Source organism: Mastigoproctus giganteus, chromosome 7 (genome assembly GCF_048544385.1).
Source record: "Mastigoproctus giganteus isolate SK-2022 chromosome 7, ASM4854438v1, whole genome shotgun sequence".
NCBI lineage: Eukaryota > Metazoa > Arthropoda > Arachnida > Uropygi > Thelyphonidae > Mastigoproctus > Mastigoproctus giganteus.
In genome coordinates this window covers 137,452,934-137,471,673 of record NC_143581.1, presented here as the reverse complement: position 1 = coordinate 137,471,673, position 18,740 = coordinate 137,452,934, and the positions used below count along the sequence as shown (strand labels likewise).

Here is an 18,740-nt window from a genome sequence, read left to right as displayed (position 1 = left end):
TTGCTGTTCATGTGGAGATAAAGGTAACTTCCGTGTTCCCTCCCCTCCGCACTCAAAAACCATTTTCACATTACAATAAAGGACCTACTACTTAAATTGTAGTAGGGGGTCCTTTTGTTTTTTTTGTGGTCCCACTATTTGCTGCAAGCTTTAAACTGGATAATCCAAAATGTTTTTTCATTTAGGGATGCCATTTTAACATGTTCCACTCCTCTTCCCTCTCCTGACAAATGTGATGAATGTTACATTTCTGGAATTGCTTGCTCTATTTCATGAATGTGTGAAAGAGTTTAATGCTTGCTTCTTTTTGAATCAGCTTTCAGTTCTGCAAATGCAGCCCTTAGAAAATGTGCACCTGTAATGAGACCTACTTGAAGTGTTTAAGGCTTTAAATGGATTGAGCAAACTAAATGCTGATATCCTTACTCTTTCTCAGAACAACATACATAAGAAGACATAAACTGAAAAAGGATGGTTGTAGGACATATGTTTGAGAATTTGTTTTCAGCCAGAGAGTGATTGATTGTTGGAACAAACTTTCATCTGGTGTTATGGAAGTGGGCAGTTAAAATAAAAGTAAGGAAGAATTAGACATATTATTTGAGGGAATGGAAAGATGAGTAAGGTAGTTTTTTTTTATGGCTGATGCTGTATAAGCTTGTTTCTTTGCATAATTTGCCACTACTAATGCTAATACTAACCAGTGTTCATGTCCATTCAAGTGGAAACTTTCTTCAGCATACCTACCTAATGGTGAGTAAGTCTTCCTGTAGCCCTCAGAACAGCCTGGATTTGTCATGACATGGGCTCAATGAAGTATCAAAAGCTTGCCACAAGTATACCGATCCACATTCTTTCAATTGCTTCCCACAGTTGTTTCAAGTTGGACGGTAGTAGACCTCTACTCCGAGAGTTTGTTCCACTTCAGTTTGACTGAGATAAGGTAACTTGGTGAGGCCACAACAGTAAACTAAATTCATGAAGGGATTCACCTGATCAGAAACAGTTTTCAGATAATCTGTGGCATCCAAATGTTGCTCCACTATTAAGTCAGTGTTTCCAACATACATCACAGAAACGTTCATTTTACTGCCACCACCATCCTGCACTGTTGACACCTGGAAAGACAAGCCAGTGGACTCATGTTATTTTTACCATATTCTGATCCTCCCCAAAAGAGCAGAATTAGCAGTCATCAGTCATTTTTTTTTTTTTTTCAATCATCCACTATCCAACAGACTGTGGATGATTCATTGTTCCCGAGCCCATGGTAACCATAAATTCCTAATTTTTGATGACAGGAGTGAAACCTGTTTTGGTCATTGGCTGTGATACCCCATCCCTGACTAGATTCAGTTGTTTTAGTGACTGTAACCTTTCTGCCACCCTGCACAAGTCTTCTCAGTCTGTATGGACCTCTCACACTATGCCCTTTCTGACCAGAGGGTTATCGTTGTCTGGATGTTATTTGCATACATGAAAAATCCAACAGCATTGCAGTTGCTGAGATATTCATAACAGAATGGCTGGCATAGACTAAGATTCCATGTTCTTGGTCACTTAAATCTTTCATCTTGCCCATTTTTGCACTGAATTGCACACAAACAGCACAGTATGAAAAGCCCATGGTGTAATTATGTTACACTGTTACTGAAAGAGCATTTCATTTCATGAAAATGGTTGTTATATCGAAAGGAAATTATATCAATAGGTCTTAAAATTAGCAAAAGAACAAAGAAAAGTTTGAACATTTTAATATAATTCTACTATTACAGTATCATCATCATCAGCCTTTTTCAATCCACTGCAGGATGAAGGCCTCGTCGATATCTTGGTCCTGAGCAGTCTGCAGAATCTCAAACTTGTTCTTAAGTTCCAGTACATACTGCTTTTTCTCCTCTTCTGTTATCTCAATATATTTACTTCGTATTATTTACTCGAATCAGTTTTTTTCCTTTCTTTTCCTTCATCTATATCAAGTGTGCATCTTACCATTCTGTGATCACTTCCAACATTTACCTTGTTCAGGATGGTAACATCATTCACGATATATCTTCTGTTAGTGAGGATGAGGTCGATTTCGTTAGTTGTTAATCCATTTGGTCTCTTCCATCAAAAAGTGTTCTTTACTGATATTACTTGAGATTCTGCAAATTCTACAAGTCTTTCACCTCTTTCATTTCTTTCACCAATTCCAAAATTTCCTATGGTTCCCCTTTCTGCACTGTTTTGTCTCTTTCCAATCTTAGCATTGAAGTCCCCCATAATGATAGTGTGGTGGGTTTTCTACTCATCTGGAAGACTCTCAATTTCAGTGTACATTTCTTCAACCTCTTCATCATCATGCCTCGATGTTGGTGCATAAATCATTATAACCTTTAGCTTGTACCTCTTAGAAATACTGAGTAGTAGTCTTGACAACCTTGGCGATGTACTTTTGAATTCGAAAATATTGTTTTTTATATATTTATGGATCAGAAAGCCAACTCCACCTTTGCTCCTTTCACTGTTTCCATTGGTGTACAGCAGATTTCCACTTGATAAACTTATAAGTGATTCTTTTCTTCTTCTTGTATAGTATGATGTAATTCAGAATGTGAACTGCGGCGCCTCCGTAGCCAGGTGGGAAGGAGCAGCAGTGCACAGCACACGCTTCTTGATTAGACTGGGGTTCGAGCCCGTCACCACCAAATACGGAGGATGCGGAAAGGTCAAGGAATGACCACCGCATATCCCGGAGCAATATGGCCTTAGTTGCTAATGCTCCTAAAAAAAAAAAAAAAAATGTGAACTGCAGTATTAAACAAGAAAATGAAGATTGTTCATTTTGAATTGAGGGTATAGTGTAGTAAGTTATGTGTACATATAGGTGCCTCCATAGCCAGGTGGGAAGGAGCAGCAGTGCGTAGCACACGCTTCTTGATTAGACTGGGGTTCGAGCCTGTCACCACCAAATACGGAGGATGCGGAAAGGTCACAGAATGACCACCGCATACCCCCGGAGCAATATGGCCTTAGTTGCTAATGCTCCTAAAAAAAAAAAAAAACAATGTATGTACATATAGTAATTACTATATACAGTAGTAGGTATTAGGGCTTGCAAACCGGTTTTATAAACCGGTTAAATCCGGTTTTCATATTGAGTTGTTAAAACCGTAACCGAGCTTCTAAAACCGGATTCAAATATTTTTTTAGTTAGCCCTCGAATATAGTTTTTTGTTACGCCCATTTTCTTTTGTTTGTTCGTTTGTCTGGATCGTTCAACTGCTTTATGTTTTTTTTTTATTTTAAGGTAACGGTATTCATTGACTCTAGATGAATATACGTCTATACAAAATAAAAGGTATATGAATATAAATGTGCATTCAAAAGACAATCATTGGTCGTTAGGTCTTATTGAGATTAATGGTTCACTTGATAGCAGAAGAACTGAGCAAATTGTGGATGGACACTTGAAGGAATTTGGTTTGAACTTGGATGAGGATATTGTTGCCTGCACCACCGATGGAGCAGCAATGATGATTAAGTATGGCAAGCAAATTACGCCTAATCATCAACAATGTATAGCCCATTGTATACATCTGTCAGTTATAGATGTACTTTATGAAAAAGCAATCATTTATGGTGCCACAGTCTCTGAGTCTCCCAAAGACAATGAAAATAATGAAGAAAGTAGTGATGATGAAGAAGTTGAAGAAAGACAGCAAGGCATGCTTTATCAAACCGACTTTACCGATGAGCTCATTTATTTTTTCAATCCGATGGCCAATATTGCACAAACTATTAACAAAGTCAGAAAAATTTGCAAGCTTTTTCGAAAATCGCCTACCAAAAATGACATATTACAAAATTTTGTTAAAGCAAAATTTAATGGGAAAGAATATAAACTTATATTAGATTGCAAGACTAGATGGGATAGCACATTCTATATGATTGAGAGATTTTTGAAATTGAAAAATTGCATTCCAAATGCTCTATGTGCAGTACTGTCAACTGAAGCTGTGTCTGACGATGACTGGAAAACACTTGAATTGCTACGTTAAACTTTGCGACCAGTTGAAATGCTTCTGAAGGCTATAACCTCAGAAGATACAGACTTACTTAAAGCAGAGTCTTCAACAGAATTTCTGCTTGCTAAGCTTGATACAACAGAAAACCCATTTACTTTAAAGTTTCACCAAAGCCTTTTGCAGCTTTGCAATGCAAGACGAAATTGCCAAACTGTGGCTTTGTTGAGCTATCTACACAACCCCAAAAAGTTTAGGAAAGAAGATTCAGATTCAAGAACTTTTGATTTTCCAAGTAAGCAAGTTTTGAAAAAGCATGCTGAAGAGATTTATCAGAGATTATTTGCAAATGTTCAGAAGGAGTCTTAGCGTTGAATGAAGAAACTGAAAATAAACGAACTGTTCTTTTAGAAGAAAACAAAGACTCGTCTAGTTCCGATGTTGGAGATACACTCATGCTAGAGTATGATAGTGTAATAAAGAGATTAACTGAAGAGCCTTCAAAATATCCGAGTGAATTGGAAATCAGCATAGAATATAAAATTTGGGAGGCAACTAGCAGTAGAAGTGAAAAGCTGGAGAAAGTTTATAGAGCACTGCTGACCATTAAATCAACAAGTGTCCAATCTGAGAGAGTGTTTTCGATCACTAGTCTCTTTAACACAAAAATAAGATCAAGTCTATCAGGAAAAATGCTTAATATACTGTGTTTTTTAAAGGACCATTTTCAGAAAAAAGCTGAGCAATAAATAGTAAAGTAATTTCCCCAAGCCGTTTTTTTTCACATTATTTTTATTTATTATTATTATTATTATTATTATTATTATTATTATTATTATTATTATTATAGGGTCTATTATTTTTTTTTACTATACAAGAAGATAGTTTTTATTCTAAGGATTTGAATACAATTTGTAATTTTGTATAATCTCAGGCTGGTTACTTTTTTTGGAACATTTTAATTTTTTTTATTTTTTTTTACTATAAGAGGTGATAGATTTTGTTTAAAAGATTTGATTGCGATTTGTACAATCTACCCAAGATAAAATAAATACCTGTGTTATAAGCTTTTAATTATTTTCCCTAAGTCTGAGAAAATCGGTTCTAAAACCGGTTTTAAGAGTAAACTTCGGTTAAACTCGGTTTTGAAATTTCTCGGTTTTATGCAAGCCCTAGTAGGTATGTATAGTGTACATACGTACATATATATAAAGGCCCAACACAAAGAGGGGAGTTTGCTTCATACTTTAATATAATCTGTCCAAAAGTGCTGTGGAAGAGCATGTTTTAAAAGAATTATGAAGGTGTATGATTTCAGTTAACTCAATTTCACAGTTGGATTGTATGTACTTGAAGAAAATGACATAAAAGTTCTAATCTTTGATAAACATCCTGTAGCAAAACTTCATACTCAACCACAATAGGTTCCTTCCCTTTGTCACTGCAAATTTAAGGTTCCATTACATTAGCAATAAATTCCTCTTCATTTGTGCATATCCTGAAATACAATGTCCACATCAACTTTGGTGTACCCTTTGAAACACATTTTCCCCTAAGTTTAGCGGATGATGTTCATCCTCAAAATTTCTTCACTATTATCAGATAATTCTTCATGATTATTGTAGGGAGAAGCTTGCAAATCTTCATTTGGTGCATCATTTAAAGCAAGAAATCTGGCATGTTTAAAGCAGTTGGCAATCACTTTTTCATCAACCTCATCCCAGAAGCACTTAAAAAATTGCCTACCATATCGACTTCATATTGTGTTGTGTTTTGTTTTTGATCCACAGCACAAATTTCTTTAATAGTTTTTCTTATGGCACTGGATTGCATTTTGATCTATGTCATATTACGTGACAGGTACTCAACAGTGGTTGCACTTAGGCCATTCACTTGGCAACAAGTGATGTAGTTATCCACAAATTGCAAAATTTTTCTATTCTCACTCATCCATTCTTCACAGATTTTTGAATGATTTATGCAAGCCCTTTGGTTTTCTCAATATTCTCTGCATTGTCTTAATCAGACAATAGTCTCTGCATTGTCTGATTAAGACAATGCTTCATAGAAGGAGCCATACTTTTAGACTAATAGTCTATCAGTCAATATTGTATAATGAAATAAGCTTTTAGTTGAAGTTAATTTCATTATGTCAATGAGCGTGTGTGGGAAATTGCCAATGGGTGATTTCTCCGTAAGCCCATCATTATCTTCAATATTCTTTCATTTTGAAATATGAATATTGTAATGAAAAGAGTAAAAGATGGGATAAAGTACTGGATATTTTTGGGTTATTATAGAGAATTTGTTTCTTTTAATGAATATAAAATAGGATTACATTCATGGAAAATTGACTGGGACCTAGCACATAAATCATTATAATGTGCTGGGATGTTAAGAAGAGATTGCTGTAAAGAGATTCACTGTAATATTAAAACTATAATATAAACATAAAACACTGCACAATTACTCCCAGGTCTTTTTCATTTTCTACCACCCTAAGTTTAGTACCACACAGTTGGTATGTTTCTTTGGAGTTACTTATACCCATGTGCAGTACGGTAGTGTCAGGTATCCAGAATAATTGATGTAAAACCTCTTCCCAATAGCCAAATTTTCTGATTAAATTTTAAATAAATTTAATCTTCCTTACAATTAAATTAAATAAGATTAATTAAATAAAAAAAATATATAAACCAAACTCTGAAAACAGATACATCCCTGCAAGCATTTTTATACAAAGATTTTTATGAAAGATTTTTAAATACGCTTAGTTTTTTTTTTGACTTACCAATAACGAATACGGATATTCTGTGCATCCTAGTAGCATTTGCAGTCATAGCAATTGTAAATTGCTCTTTTCTCATCTTAAAACCTGCTGTAGGCATTTCTCTTTTAGTGGCTAGGGTTTTTCTCAGTAATGCGTTTCATAATAAGCCCACCTGATCAACGTTATAAACGCACCTTTCTCTTAATTTTCTATAACTGAAGCAAACTTAGTTTTAAAGGCCACCACTGCCGATTCATGTGCAGAAAGTTTCTCGCCTTGAATATGTAGTTCACATATACCATGTCTTAGTTTAAAAATTTTCAGCCAACTTGTGCTTGCCTTAAAATCTTCATTTCCCCCCCCCCCCCATTAATTTTCGATTAAAATCAAATGCTTTTTCACACAACATTGGTCCAGACACTGGTTCACCTGAACTTCGCTTCTGAAGAAACCACAAATAAAGTGCACTCTCTTAAAGGCCCCTGGTGCCAAGCGTTCCGTGGCCAGGCGATTTCTAGTGCATTTCACAAAGTCTACAAAGAGCATTTGATTGAACACATTCTATATTTTGTTTAAAACCATCTTCTTGTACAGCGAAAGAACCATTTCGCTGTACAAGAAGTAGGGATGGGCTCAGAAAGGGAAACCACATTTCTGTTTATTTTTTTCTATAAGTACTAATTTACTAACCCAGCCGCATGGTCACCTTGTGGCACTGCACCTGCCTTCCCATGTTGGGTGGTAAAGATAAACCCCCGGGGCCAAAAGGAGCCATCATGGAATCTAACAATTTTCCACCCTTAGAGCCTTTAGGGTCAAGACAAGAATCCTCTCATGATAACAACACTAGTCAACCCAAAAGGCTTTGAACAGAAGCACAGTGTCCAGACGTTCCTAATTTTCTGGTGATACACTCTCTGTCCACCCAGCCTGTGGGCAAGTTATCAGCATTTATGATTCCAAGGCATCTGGAATCTATTGCAGGATCACAAAAATGGTGAAGCGACTACAATCCAGAGATCTGATTGAAACAGCCACCTCCAAACATTCTGAGTGACTATTAAAGACAACTACATTTGGTGGGTTGCCCAGTATCTTTTACTCCCCACAATACCTTAAATTTATCAAAAGATGTCATCGCAGAATGGGACTTAATTACAGTGTCTGAGGAGGAATTATTTAAAGAACTCAGCAATCAAATGGTAATCAGTACTAAAAGAATAATGACAAAAAAAAAAAAAAAAAAAAAAATGGAAATCTCATTCCAACTGTTTCCATCATTTTAACTTTTAACACTCCTGATTTTCCATCCCTCAGTAAAAGCTGGATATTTAAACTGCTGAATTCGCCCATAGCTACTCACAGCAGGCATGTGAGTGGCTATGGGCGAATGTGACATCACATTTGCCTATTTGTGGATCAAAAGATCTTACACAAGCAGATTGTTAGCCACAGATCCCATTTGCCCCAAATGCACAGGCAGTCATCCTGCCTTTTCTAAATCATGAAATGTGGAAGACAGGTAGGAAAATCCAAAAATTCAAAGTAGAACATAAAGTCACGTATCCTGAGGCAAGCAGACAAATAATGTTAACCATGCCTAGTCCATCTTATGCCTCTTGCACCCGAAGTTTTCATACAACTGCAATTCAAGTAGATGTGTCAATACAGCCCAACATCTCTCTAGCTAGTTGGGTTAAAGCAACTTTATCAGCCACTGGAAAAGATAATTCTCAAACAAAAACCACCAATACCACCGACACCCCGATTAATGTCCGAACTGATACTCTGACGGTCTCGAATGACACAGAAAAATTGAAACCTACTAAAGACTGTAAGAAAACTGAACCACCCACCAACACTACAGAAGTGGATATACACTCCGATTATAAAAAACCTATCCCAGAACTCCATGCCAACGACAGTATAGATACCAGATGCCCCTCATTCCCAAAAAAAGACCCAAAAAAATGTCCCACATACAAAAAACAGTCAGATGAATCATCCTCAGCCAAACCAAAATTATGCCTAACATCATATAGTGGAACTGCAGAGGACTAAGCAGCCATTCTGAGGACTTAAGGGATTTAATCTCTCAAATCAATTCCATAGGTGTATGCCTACCTACAGGAAACATTCTTGTCACCCCTAGTTTTGCTGAAATTTCCATACTATATGATGTATAGACGAGATAGGAGCCCATAGTCTCCTGCCCATGGAGGAGTAGCCATTCTTGTAAATTCTAACATACCATCCAGACCGATCCAATTAAGAACCACCCTAGAAGCTGTGGCAGCTAGGATTGCAGTTGGTATTTCAGTTACCATTGTTTCCATTTATATTCCACCATCTCTACCACTTCCCCATTCAGAACTTGTCAACCTTGTAACATAACTCCCAACATCAATTTTTCTTTTCGGTGACTTTAATGGACACCATCAATTGTGGTGATCAATGGACAGAAGTGGCAAGTTGATTCAGGAATTTATGAATAATAATGATCAGAATTTATTAAACTCTGCATCTCCTACCTATATCCACCTACCCACAGGATCTACTTCTGCAATTGACTTGTCAATTTGCTCACCATCCATCTTTGCAATCATGGCATGGTCTGTATTAAGCGATGTCTTTTACAGTGATCACTTTCCAATTATTTGCTCCTTACAAACAGGGATAACTCCAAATTTATATCAACAATCAACTTGGAAATTTAAAAAGGCGAACTAGGATGGCTATTCTTTTCAAATACTTCTAGACAAACTGTATGTTCAAAAAGAACCAATTGATGATGTAAATACTTACATCACCAATCAGATTCTGACTGCAGCTAATACCTACTTTCCAAAACTGAAGACATTAGCAGGCGCCTCCGTACCCAGGTGGGAAGGAGCAGCAGTGCATAGCACACGCTTCTTGATCCAGGGTTCGAGCCCGTCACCAACAAATACGGAGGATGCGGAAAGGTCAGGGAATGACCACCACATATCCCGGAGCAATATGGCCTTAGTTGCTAATGCTCCTAAAAACCAAATAACAAACAAAACAAGACATTAGCATTAGTAGACACACATGCTGCAAGAAAGCAAGTTTATACAGCATCAGCCAAAAAAAAAAAAAAAAAAAAAAACACCCTTCCCATTTCACTGATCCATTCATTGCAAATGTTTGTCTAGTTCTTCCTTGAATTTATTTAAGCTATCAACTTCCACAACAACAAATGGAAGTTTGTTCCAGCAATCAACCACCCACTGGCTAAAGGCTAACTTCCTCACAACTATTCTACAACTGTCTTTCCTTGGTTTGAATCTGTCCCCTCAAGTTCGTGATCTGAGCACGAGGACGAATCCCATCAGCATTGAGCCTGCTCAATCCATTCAAGGCCTTATACACCTCAATCAGATCGCCTCACAGGTACCTACTCTCCAGAAGCTGCAAATTGCAGAACTTAAGCCTTTCTTCATAAGCGCCCCTTCACCAGTCTTGTTGCCCTTCTCTGTACTCGTTCTACCAACTCTACATTCTTCATAAAATGAGGCTTCCAGACCTGTATGCAGTACTCAAGGTGTGAACTGACCATTGTCTTATACAAGGGGATAATTGCCTCCTCATCCCTGCTCACCAAATTCCTGTATATCATTGACAAGACCTCCATGACCTACTCTGTCTGCACTTCTCAGAAAACTTTGTATCTGACTGCACAATTGCCCCTAAGTCTCTTTCATTCTCTACTACCCTGAATATAACACTACCCAATTGGTACATTTCTCTGGGGTTACTGCTATCCATATGCAGTACTTGGCATTTGTCAATGTTAAACTTCAGTTGCCTGCCGCTTCTCAGCCAATCTACCCAACTTTTTCAGATCCTGTTGCAGCAGCGCACTGTCCTTATTGTTATAACAACCCTGGCAACCTTTGTATCATTTGCAAACTTTGACATTAAGCTTGATATGCCTTCATCAATTTTATTGATAAAAATACAAAACATGAATGGGCTCATCACCGTACACTGAAGAACACTACTAATAACATTAGTCCACATAGAGCAGTACCCATTGATTACCGCTCTGTCTTCTCCCACTCAACCATCATTTTATCCAATTGTAGCTACTTGCCCTTAATGCCATACTGCTCCAATTTGTACTGTTGCACATGGAAGACAGTAGTCTTCCATGTGCAACAGTATCAAAAGCTTTCCTAAAATCCAAGTATATGATATCAAAATTATTCTTTGCATCCAATTCCTTTGACCACACCATAGTATCCAGTCAGATTTTCAGACAAGACTTCCCCTTAACAAATCCACGCTGTGTCTGAACTATAACTGCAGTCTTGTCTAGATGATCCTGCATCACTTTCTTAACCAGTAACATTATTATTTGCCCTGGAACAGAAGTTACCCTAACAGTTCTGTAATTACCTGTATTATCTTTTGATCCCCCCCTTTGTGAATTGGTGACACATTTGCACATCTCCAGTCCATAGGGGACCTCCCCTGAGTCCAAGGAAGCTTTCATAATTATGGCTAAGGTTTCTTACTTCAATTGCTGCCTCCTTTAATGTAATGAATGGGATAGATCCCATCCATTCCATGTGCCTTTCTTTTATTTAATTTCAACAATTTCTCCTCCACTTTACTTTGCTCTCAGTTATTACAAAATCATTTAGCTCCTTGTTAGAGTTTGAGAAACATCTGTGAATGTAAATGCAAAATACTCATTCAGTTTGTCAGCTATCTGAGAATGATCATATACAGTCAAACCATTGATATCAAGTGGACCAATCTGATTCATCCCCTTCCTTTTAGAATTTATATAAGTAAAGAAGTCTTTGCTATTTTTCTTTGCATCCTTTGCCAAAGATTTTTCATAATCTGCGTTCGCTGGCCTAACCTCCTTTGTGACTTGATTACAGACTAGCTTGTATCTACCCTAGGCTTCTGTGTCACCTGACAATTTATGTGCATCCCATGCATTTTCTTCTCTGACATGAGTCTGATTAGTTCATCTGACATCCCTTTGGGCCTAAACCTAGAGCAGTATTTTTTAGTTGTAAAAAAAAGCCTAGTAGCTTCCAAAATTACTTCCTTGAACGCTTCCCATTTAGGAATTGCTGTTGGGACCAACTGATGATGTTGGTAACATCATCAGTTGGTCCCACTGTATAGAACCTAAAAAATCTCAGAGACCAATGTATACATATCGCTATCACCCAAATCACTGGTGGAATATAGATTGCATCATTGCCAAACAGCAAATTGTACAAATAGATTGCATCATTGCCAAACAGCAAACAGTACAAATTGTACAAATCTGGGGTTCAGAAAACCCACATGTCATGACAGAGCACATTAGAAACAGCCCCAAAGTTAATGTGTGGTGTGGCCTGTTTCATGATTATGTGATTGGACATATTTTTTTCATCAAATCAACAGTCGACTCTAACATCTACCTAGACAGGCTGGAAATCTTTATCTATATCCACAGCTAGAAAAATTGCAACCTAGTTTCTTCTTCCAGCAAGATAGCAAGCCTCCACACTGGGTCTTGATCGTTTGCAAGTCTCCCAACAAGAAATTCCCGAACCGATGGATTCAGCGTGGTAGGGAGAAGTGGGGAAGGTATGGGACCACCATACCTTCTCCACTTATATCACCAGATATCATGCCTTGTAATTTCTTTCTATGGGGAGATATATTAAAATCCGTATGTACAAAAACTCTGGTGGATGATGTTAACTATTTGAAGGAAAGAATCACAGTTGGAAATTGAAAACGTTGATGCAAACATGCTGCAGCATACATGGAAGGAATGGGAATATCCTTTGGATATTTTACATCTGACTAATGGTGCCCACATTGAGTTTTTGTGACTAAAAAAAAAAAAAAAAAAAAAATTAAAAAAAAACCTTATCTCTGCTAGTAAAGTTCCTCTGTATCATTGAAATTTTCTCTGTTAGATGTTATCTGAATGGCAATTCTAAGTCTCTCAATAAAGTTGTTATTTCAAAGTAAAGTTGCAAAGATAATTGTAATATACCCTGTATAACAAAAAATGTACAGTACTTTGTAATAAAAATGAAAAAATTTCAGAGAAATGGTATGGATTAAAACGTTGGAATATTGGAATTAATGTTGATTGGTATCAATTATAATACATTGGCGAATGGAATGTTCGAACGGGGCACCACGTTGGACAAAAGGAAATCATTGCCCAAGAACTACTTAGGTGCAAGATATCAATCGCAGCATTATCTGAATTAAGGCTCACCGGGTCTGGAACGATGATCATCCAACCACCAGCACCTAACGAAGCGGTTATGCTATTCTACTCTGGTGGCGAGAAACGAGAAGCAGGAGTGGGCTTTATGGTCGATGCTCAGGCCACCAGTAGTGTGATCGCTTTCCAACCAATATCGGACCGCCTGGCAGTCCTTACTGTCAAGGGCACCATCAAGACCCATATTATCTCCGCCTATGCGCCAACTGAGACTAGCCTGGACCCGACCAAGAATGACTTCTACAACCAGCTCCAACATACGCTGGATTCAATTCCGCAGACAGAAGTGATCATCCTCGCAGGGGACTTTAATGCCCATATTGGCGTGGACAGATCTGGTTGGGAAACAACAATGGGCAAGTTTGGCCATGGGAAGATCAATGACAACGGACTACGTTTGTTGTCCTTTGCTGCATCTAACAACCTGATCATTGGAAACAGCCATTTCCAGCACCCTCAAAAACATCAACTTACATGGCGAAATCCATCTGGCAAGGACTCAGCAATCCTGGACTACATTTTGATCAATGCCAGATTTCGCTCATCACTCATGGATGTTCGTGCCATGAGGGGACCTGATTGCGGATCTGATCATTACCTCATCCGGGCTAAGGTGCAGCTCAAATTACGGCATGCAAAAAGATCATCTCGGTCAGCCAAGCTGGACTGGAGGCAGCTAATGAATGCTGCCAACAAACAGGCATATCAGATCGCCCTATCCAACCGCTTCGAGATGCTGGCCGTGCCCGAGGATATAAATGAAGAAGAAAAGCAGATCTCTGATGCCATCCTGGAATGTGCCAAGCCCCTATGTCCACCTGCCCGACGTCGAACGCAACCATGGATATCAGATGAGTGCCTCGACCTCGTGGACAAACGGAAACAGGCAAAGTTGGTCGACTTTGAACGGTACCGGCAGCTAAACCGAGAAGTCCGACAAAGAATGACAGCAGAAAGAGAAGCATACTGGAACCAAGTGGCAGACGATCTTGAAGTGGCGGCATCCAAAAACGAGTACCGCACTCTCTACCGCACCCTCAGATGTCTGAGTGGAAAGACTAAATTGACTAGTGACAACATCAAGAATGCTGATGGGACCTTCGTGCGATCACCATCCGAACGCCTGCAACGGTGGAGTGAATTCTTCAAAGCTCTGTATAATCACGACCCACCTCAGGGACCGCCAGCAACAGCACTCTCAATCGACCCCCCTGAGGTCTCCATGGTCGATGTTGAGCCTACAGTAGAAGAAGTGAAAGCAGCCATACAATCCCTGAAGAATGGCAAGGCACCAGGAGTGGACCAAGTCACCACAGAAGCGATCAAAGCCGGGGGAGATGTACTGCTTCGCCGACTACACTCACTCCTCAAAACCATCTGGTGCACTGAACAAATTCCGTTAACATGGAGGAAAGCCATTATCGTACCAATCCACAAGAAAGGTGATAACCGGGACTGCAAGAACTACGGTGGCATCAGCCTCCTTTCCATCATTGGAAAGGTCTTTATGAAGATTATCCAGTCAAGACTGCAAAAACATCGCGAGCAAACCAGTCGAGAAGAACAGGCAGGATTTAGACCCGGGCGAGGATGCTGTGATCAAATCTTTGCCATTCGTCAGCTGATGGAGGAGAGGATCCGGTGTGGACAGCGAACCGTCATTGTTTTCATTGACTTTAAGTCTGCTTTCGACTGTGTCCACCGGCCTGCCTTATGGAAACTACTAGAGGTTGAACATGTACCTCGAAAAGTCATCACACTCCTCCAAACTGCATACAACAGTTTAACCAGCCAGGTGCGCATCCAGAACGATTTATCTGAGGAATTTACCATCCAAACTGGAGTCCGCCAAGGGGATGTAGCCTCCCCGTTGCTTTTCAACATCGTGGTCGACGCCATTATGAGGCAAGCATTCAGAAACAGACAGGGCATACAATATGACAAGGATCACTATGTGACTGACCTGATGTTTGCTGATGATAGTGCTATCCTTGCCGGTAACGACGCTGAAGCCACGGAAATCCTCTACGACATTGCCCGCATTGCCCGGCCATACGGTTTGAAGATCAATGCTGGTAAGACAAAGGCCCTGACAACAGATGGGTCGCAAGCCACCATCTATCTCGAAGGCGTCCAGATCGAGCAAGTGCAGGACTTTAAATACCTTGGGTCGCTGGTCCAGGAGAAGAAAGTTGCATCCACCATGGAAATTCACAGCAGAATTGGACAGGCGGCCACTGCGTTCGCCTCGCTCAAATGGTGTCTGTGGAAGAGGACCAACATTTCCACAAAGACTAAAATCCGACTCTTCCGGACTTTGATCCTGCCCATTCTTCTTTACGGATCGGAAACATGGATTTGTCTCAAGTTAGATTTGAACAAACTTGAGGTATTCCAAATGCGATGCCTGCGGCAGATCTTGGGCATCTCTCTTCGCGACCGCATCACTAATGATACCATCCGCGCCAGATGCCAACAGCAACCAACCATTGCCGACCAAATCCAGAAGCGAAGGCTCAGATGGTTTGGCCACGTATGTAGAATGGGCACGAACAGAATACCATCCACACTCCTTTGGAGACAACAACCCACCCAATGGAGCATCCAACGGACCGCGCCTAGGAAAACGTGGGCCAAGCAAGTGGAAGATGACTTGAAGAGCCGACGTCTCGACCTTAACCAGGCCAGGACTGAAGCCATGGATCGTAAGGTATGGAAGAACATCACAGAGCAAGTCCGAAACCCTGCGGCACCTACAGCAGCATACTGGTTGCGTGGCCAACCGCCTCCCCCAGCTGCCAGCTAAGGACCAAAGAAGAAGATAATAGATTGACAGGGAGAGCTTCATTTGTACAGTTTGGGAATGATCAAAAGCAAATTGTAGTGACATGAGTAGAGCTAAGATACATTAATAAAGGAACATCTGAAGCAAAATTAAAGTCAGAAAAATAAACCACTGTGATTGAGGGAGGCAATGACGTGTATACTGTAGTTAGCCACACCTAATGGGACTCCCCCCCCCCACTAGGACTATTGTCACATATGGGGCATAATAATGGGCTACAGTGCTAGGTGTGGAAAGAAAAGTGAAATTAATTCTGTCAGGATATGTATAAAAAAATTTTTGGCAGCAGAAAAGACGCATTAAATAAGAGTGGTTGAATAAAAAATAATGGAGGCAGTGATCACAGTCTGCTGAAGTCGGATTTACTCAAAGAGATAACTACCATCAGGGTTAAAAGGAAGGGTTTCTGCTTTCGTAAAGGCGACTACGATGGTCTGAGACAGTATTTAAATTCTATACAGTGGGACCAACTGATGATGTTACCAACAGCAAATTCAAAATGGGAAGCATTTAAAAACTTATCTTGGAAGCTACTAGGCTTTACATACCTACTAAGAAATATTGTTCAAGGTTTAGGCCTAAATGGATGTCAGATGAACTAATGAGACACATGGCAGAGCAGAAAAATGCATGGGATACATACAAATTATCACGTGACATAGGAGCCTATGATAGATACAAGTTGATCTGTAACCAAGTTACAAAGGAGGTTAGGCAGGCAAAGGCAAATTTTGAGAAATCCTTGGCAAAAGGATGCAAAGAAAAACAGCAAAGAGTTCTTTGTCTATGTAAACTCTAGAAGTAAAGGGATGAATCAGAGTGGCCCACTGGATATTGATGGTTCCACAGTTGAGGAGTTATTCAGGAAGGAGAATGCCAGGGGTGAAGTAAATGCTGGCACTGAGCTAGCTGATTTTGTAATAACTGAGAGGAAAGTGGAGGAGAAATTGTTGAGGATAAACATAAAAAAGGCAACCGGGGTGGATGGAATCAATCTAGTTATATTAAAGGAGGCAGCAAAGGAAGTAAGCAAACCCTTAGCCATAATTATGTGTGCTTCTTTGGACTCAGGGGAGGTACCTATAGACTGGAGATGTGTAAATGTGACCCCAATTCACAAAGGAGGATCAAAGGCTGACACAAGTAATTATAGACCTGGGAGTTTAACTTCTGTTCCAGAAAATTTAATGGAGGCACTGGTTAAAGAAGCACTGCAGGATCATCTAGACAAGACTTCAGTTATAGCTTGGACACAGCATGGTTTTGTTAAGGAAAAGTCGTGTGCGACCAGTTTGATTGGATACTATGATGCAGTCACAAAAGGAATGGATGCAGGAAATAACTTTGATATTAACATTAGCATTAGTACAGGCATATGATGCAAGAAAGCAAGCTTATGCAGCATTAGCCAGAAAAAAAAAAAAAAACTTCCACTTCACCCCTCCGTTCGTTTGAAATACATGTCCAGCTGAGCCTTAAATTTATTTAGGCTATCAACTTCCACAACAAGGGATGGAAGTCTGTTCCACAAACCAACTACCCGCTGGCTAAATGGAAATTTCCGGATATCTATCCTATATCTGTCTTTCCTCAATTTGAATTTATGCCCTCTCAGGTGATTATTCTGAGCAAGAGGAAGAATCCCATCAGCATTGAGCTGACTCGACACTGCACTGTCCACCGATGTCGACTGGCTTCACTTCCTTGGATTTTGTGTTTCTTAACTAATAGCATAACCCCTCCTCCCTTCCTATCCTGTCTATCCTTTCTATAGATGTTGTACTCCCCAAATTCCAGTTCTGCATTCCTTATATCTGTGTGACACCACGTCTCTTATATCCCAGCAATATCCGCCTTTGATGCTTTCAGCAGCATAGGTGGTAGATGACTTTCATCAACTGGTGAAATACCACGACTTTGCTTATTGGAGGCTTGAAGTGGTGAATCCCATGTTTAGTCTCTAGAGCAGAGTTTCCGGTATCCCCCCCCCCATACTTCTCCTTCATCCCATGCATGGTACTAAGTACTATAGGTTTTGATACCTTTCGTGTTTGGGGCTTTCATAAAAAAAAACAAAAAAAAAACCTCAAATTCATCAAATTTATTTACCAAACTCCTAGGAATTGTGTACACGCAAGTATACATGCACCTGTTGTTTTTCTTAGCCACCCTAACACAACCCATGTGTTTACTTGTGCCGCAATGACTCCCAGCAGTCTCTAAAATATCCTGCACCTTGTTTTCCAGGCTTCTGCTCATTCCAGTAGAAGCAGTGTAAGAATCACTTTCACCTCTGCCAGTGGCTACTGTTAATCTATTAGTCCTTGTATCCCCCCCACAAGCTAGCAGTTTTCCGACCCACCTAACACTGCCTGGATAGCCTCAGCAAATATTCTTGCACCTTTTCTATTTAAGTGTATTCCATCCCTGTAGAAGCAGTCTCCACTGTTAAAATATTATATATTCGGATCTTAGAAAGGCTTTTGATACTATTGCACTTGGAAGACTGCTGCACAAATTGGAGACAAATTGCTGCTATAGATAAAGGGGTGGTTGAGGGGGAGAAGACAGAGAGTGGTAATCAATGGACACTGCTCTTTGTGGACTAATGTTATCAGTGGAGTCCATCAGGGTTCAGTGTTTGGTCCGTTATTGTTTTATGTATTTATAAATGATATTGATGATGGTATATCAAGCTTAATGTCCAAGTTTGCAGACGATACAAAGGTTGGCAGGGTTGTTAAGGACACTACTGACGCTATGCTGCTGCTGCAACAGGATCTGGAAAGGTTGAGCAGATGGACTGAAAGGTGGAAAATGAAGTTTAACATTGATAAA

At 39.6% G+C, this 18,740-nt stretch overlaps 1 protein-coding gene across 1 annotated transcript in view; it reads left to right on the top strand.

Moving 5' to 3' along the window:
* The window catches only part of Pdk1 (Phosphoinositide-dependent kinase 1), a 595,617-nt gene that overhangs the window by 354,428 nt on the left and 222,449 nt on the right, over positions 1 to 18,740 (top strand). The gene's annotated exons all lie outside the window — the stretch shown is intronic.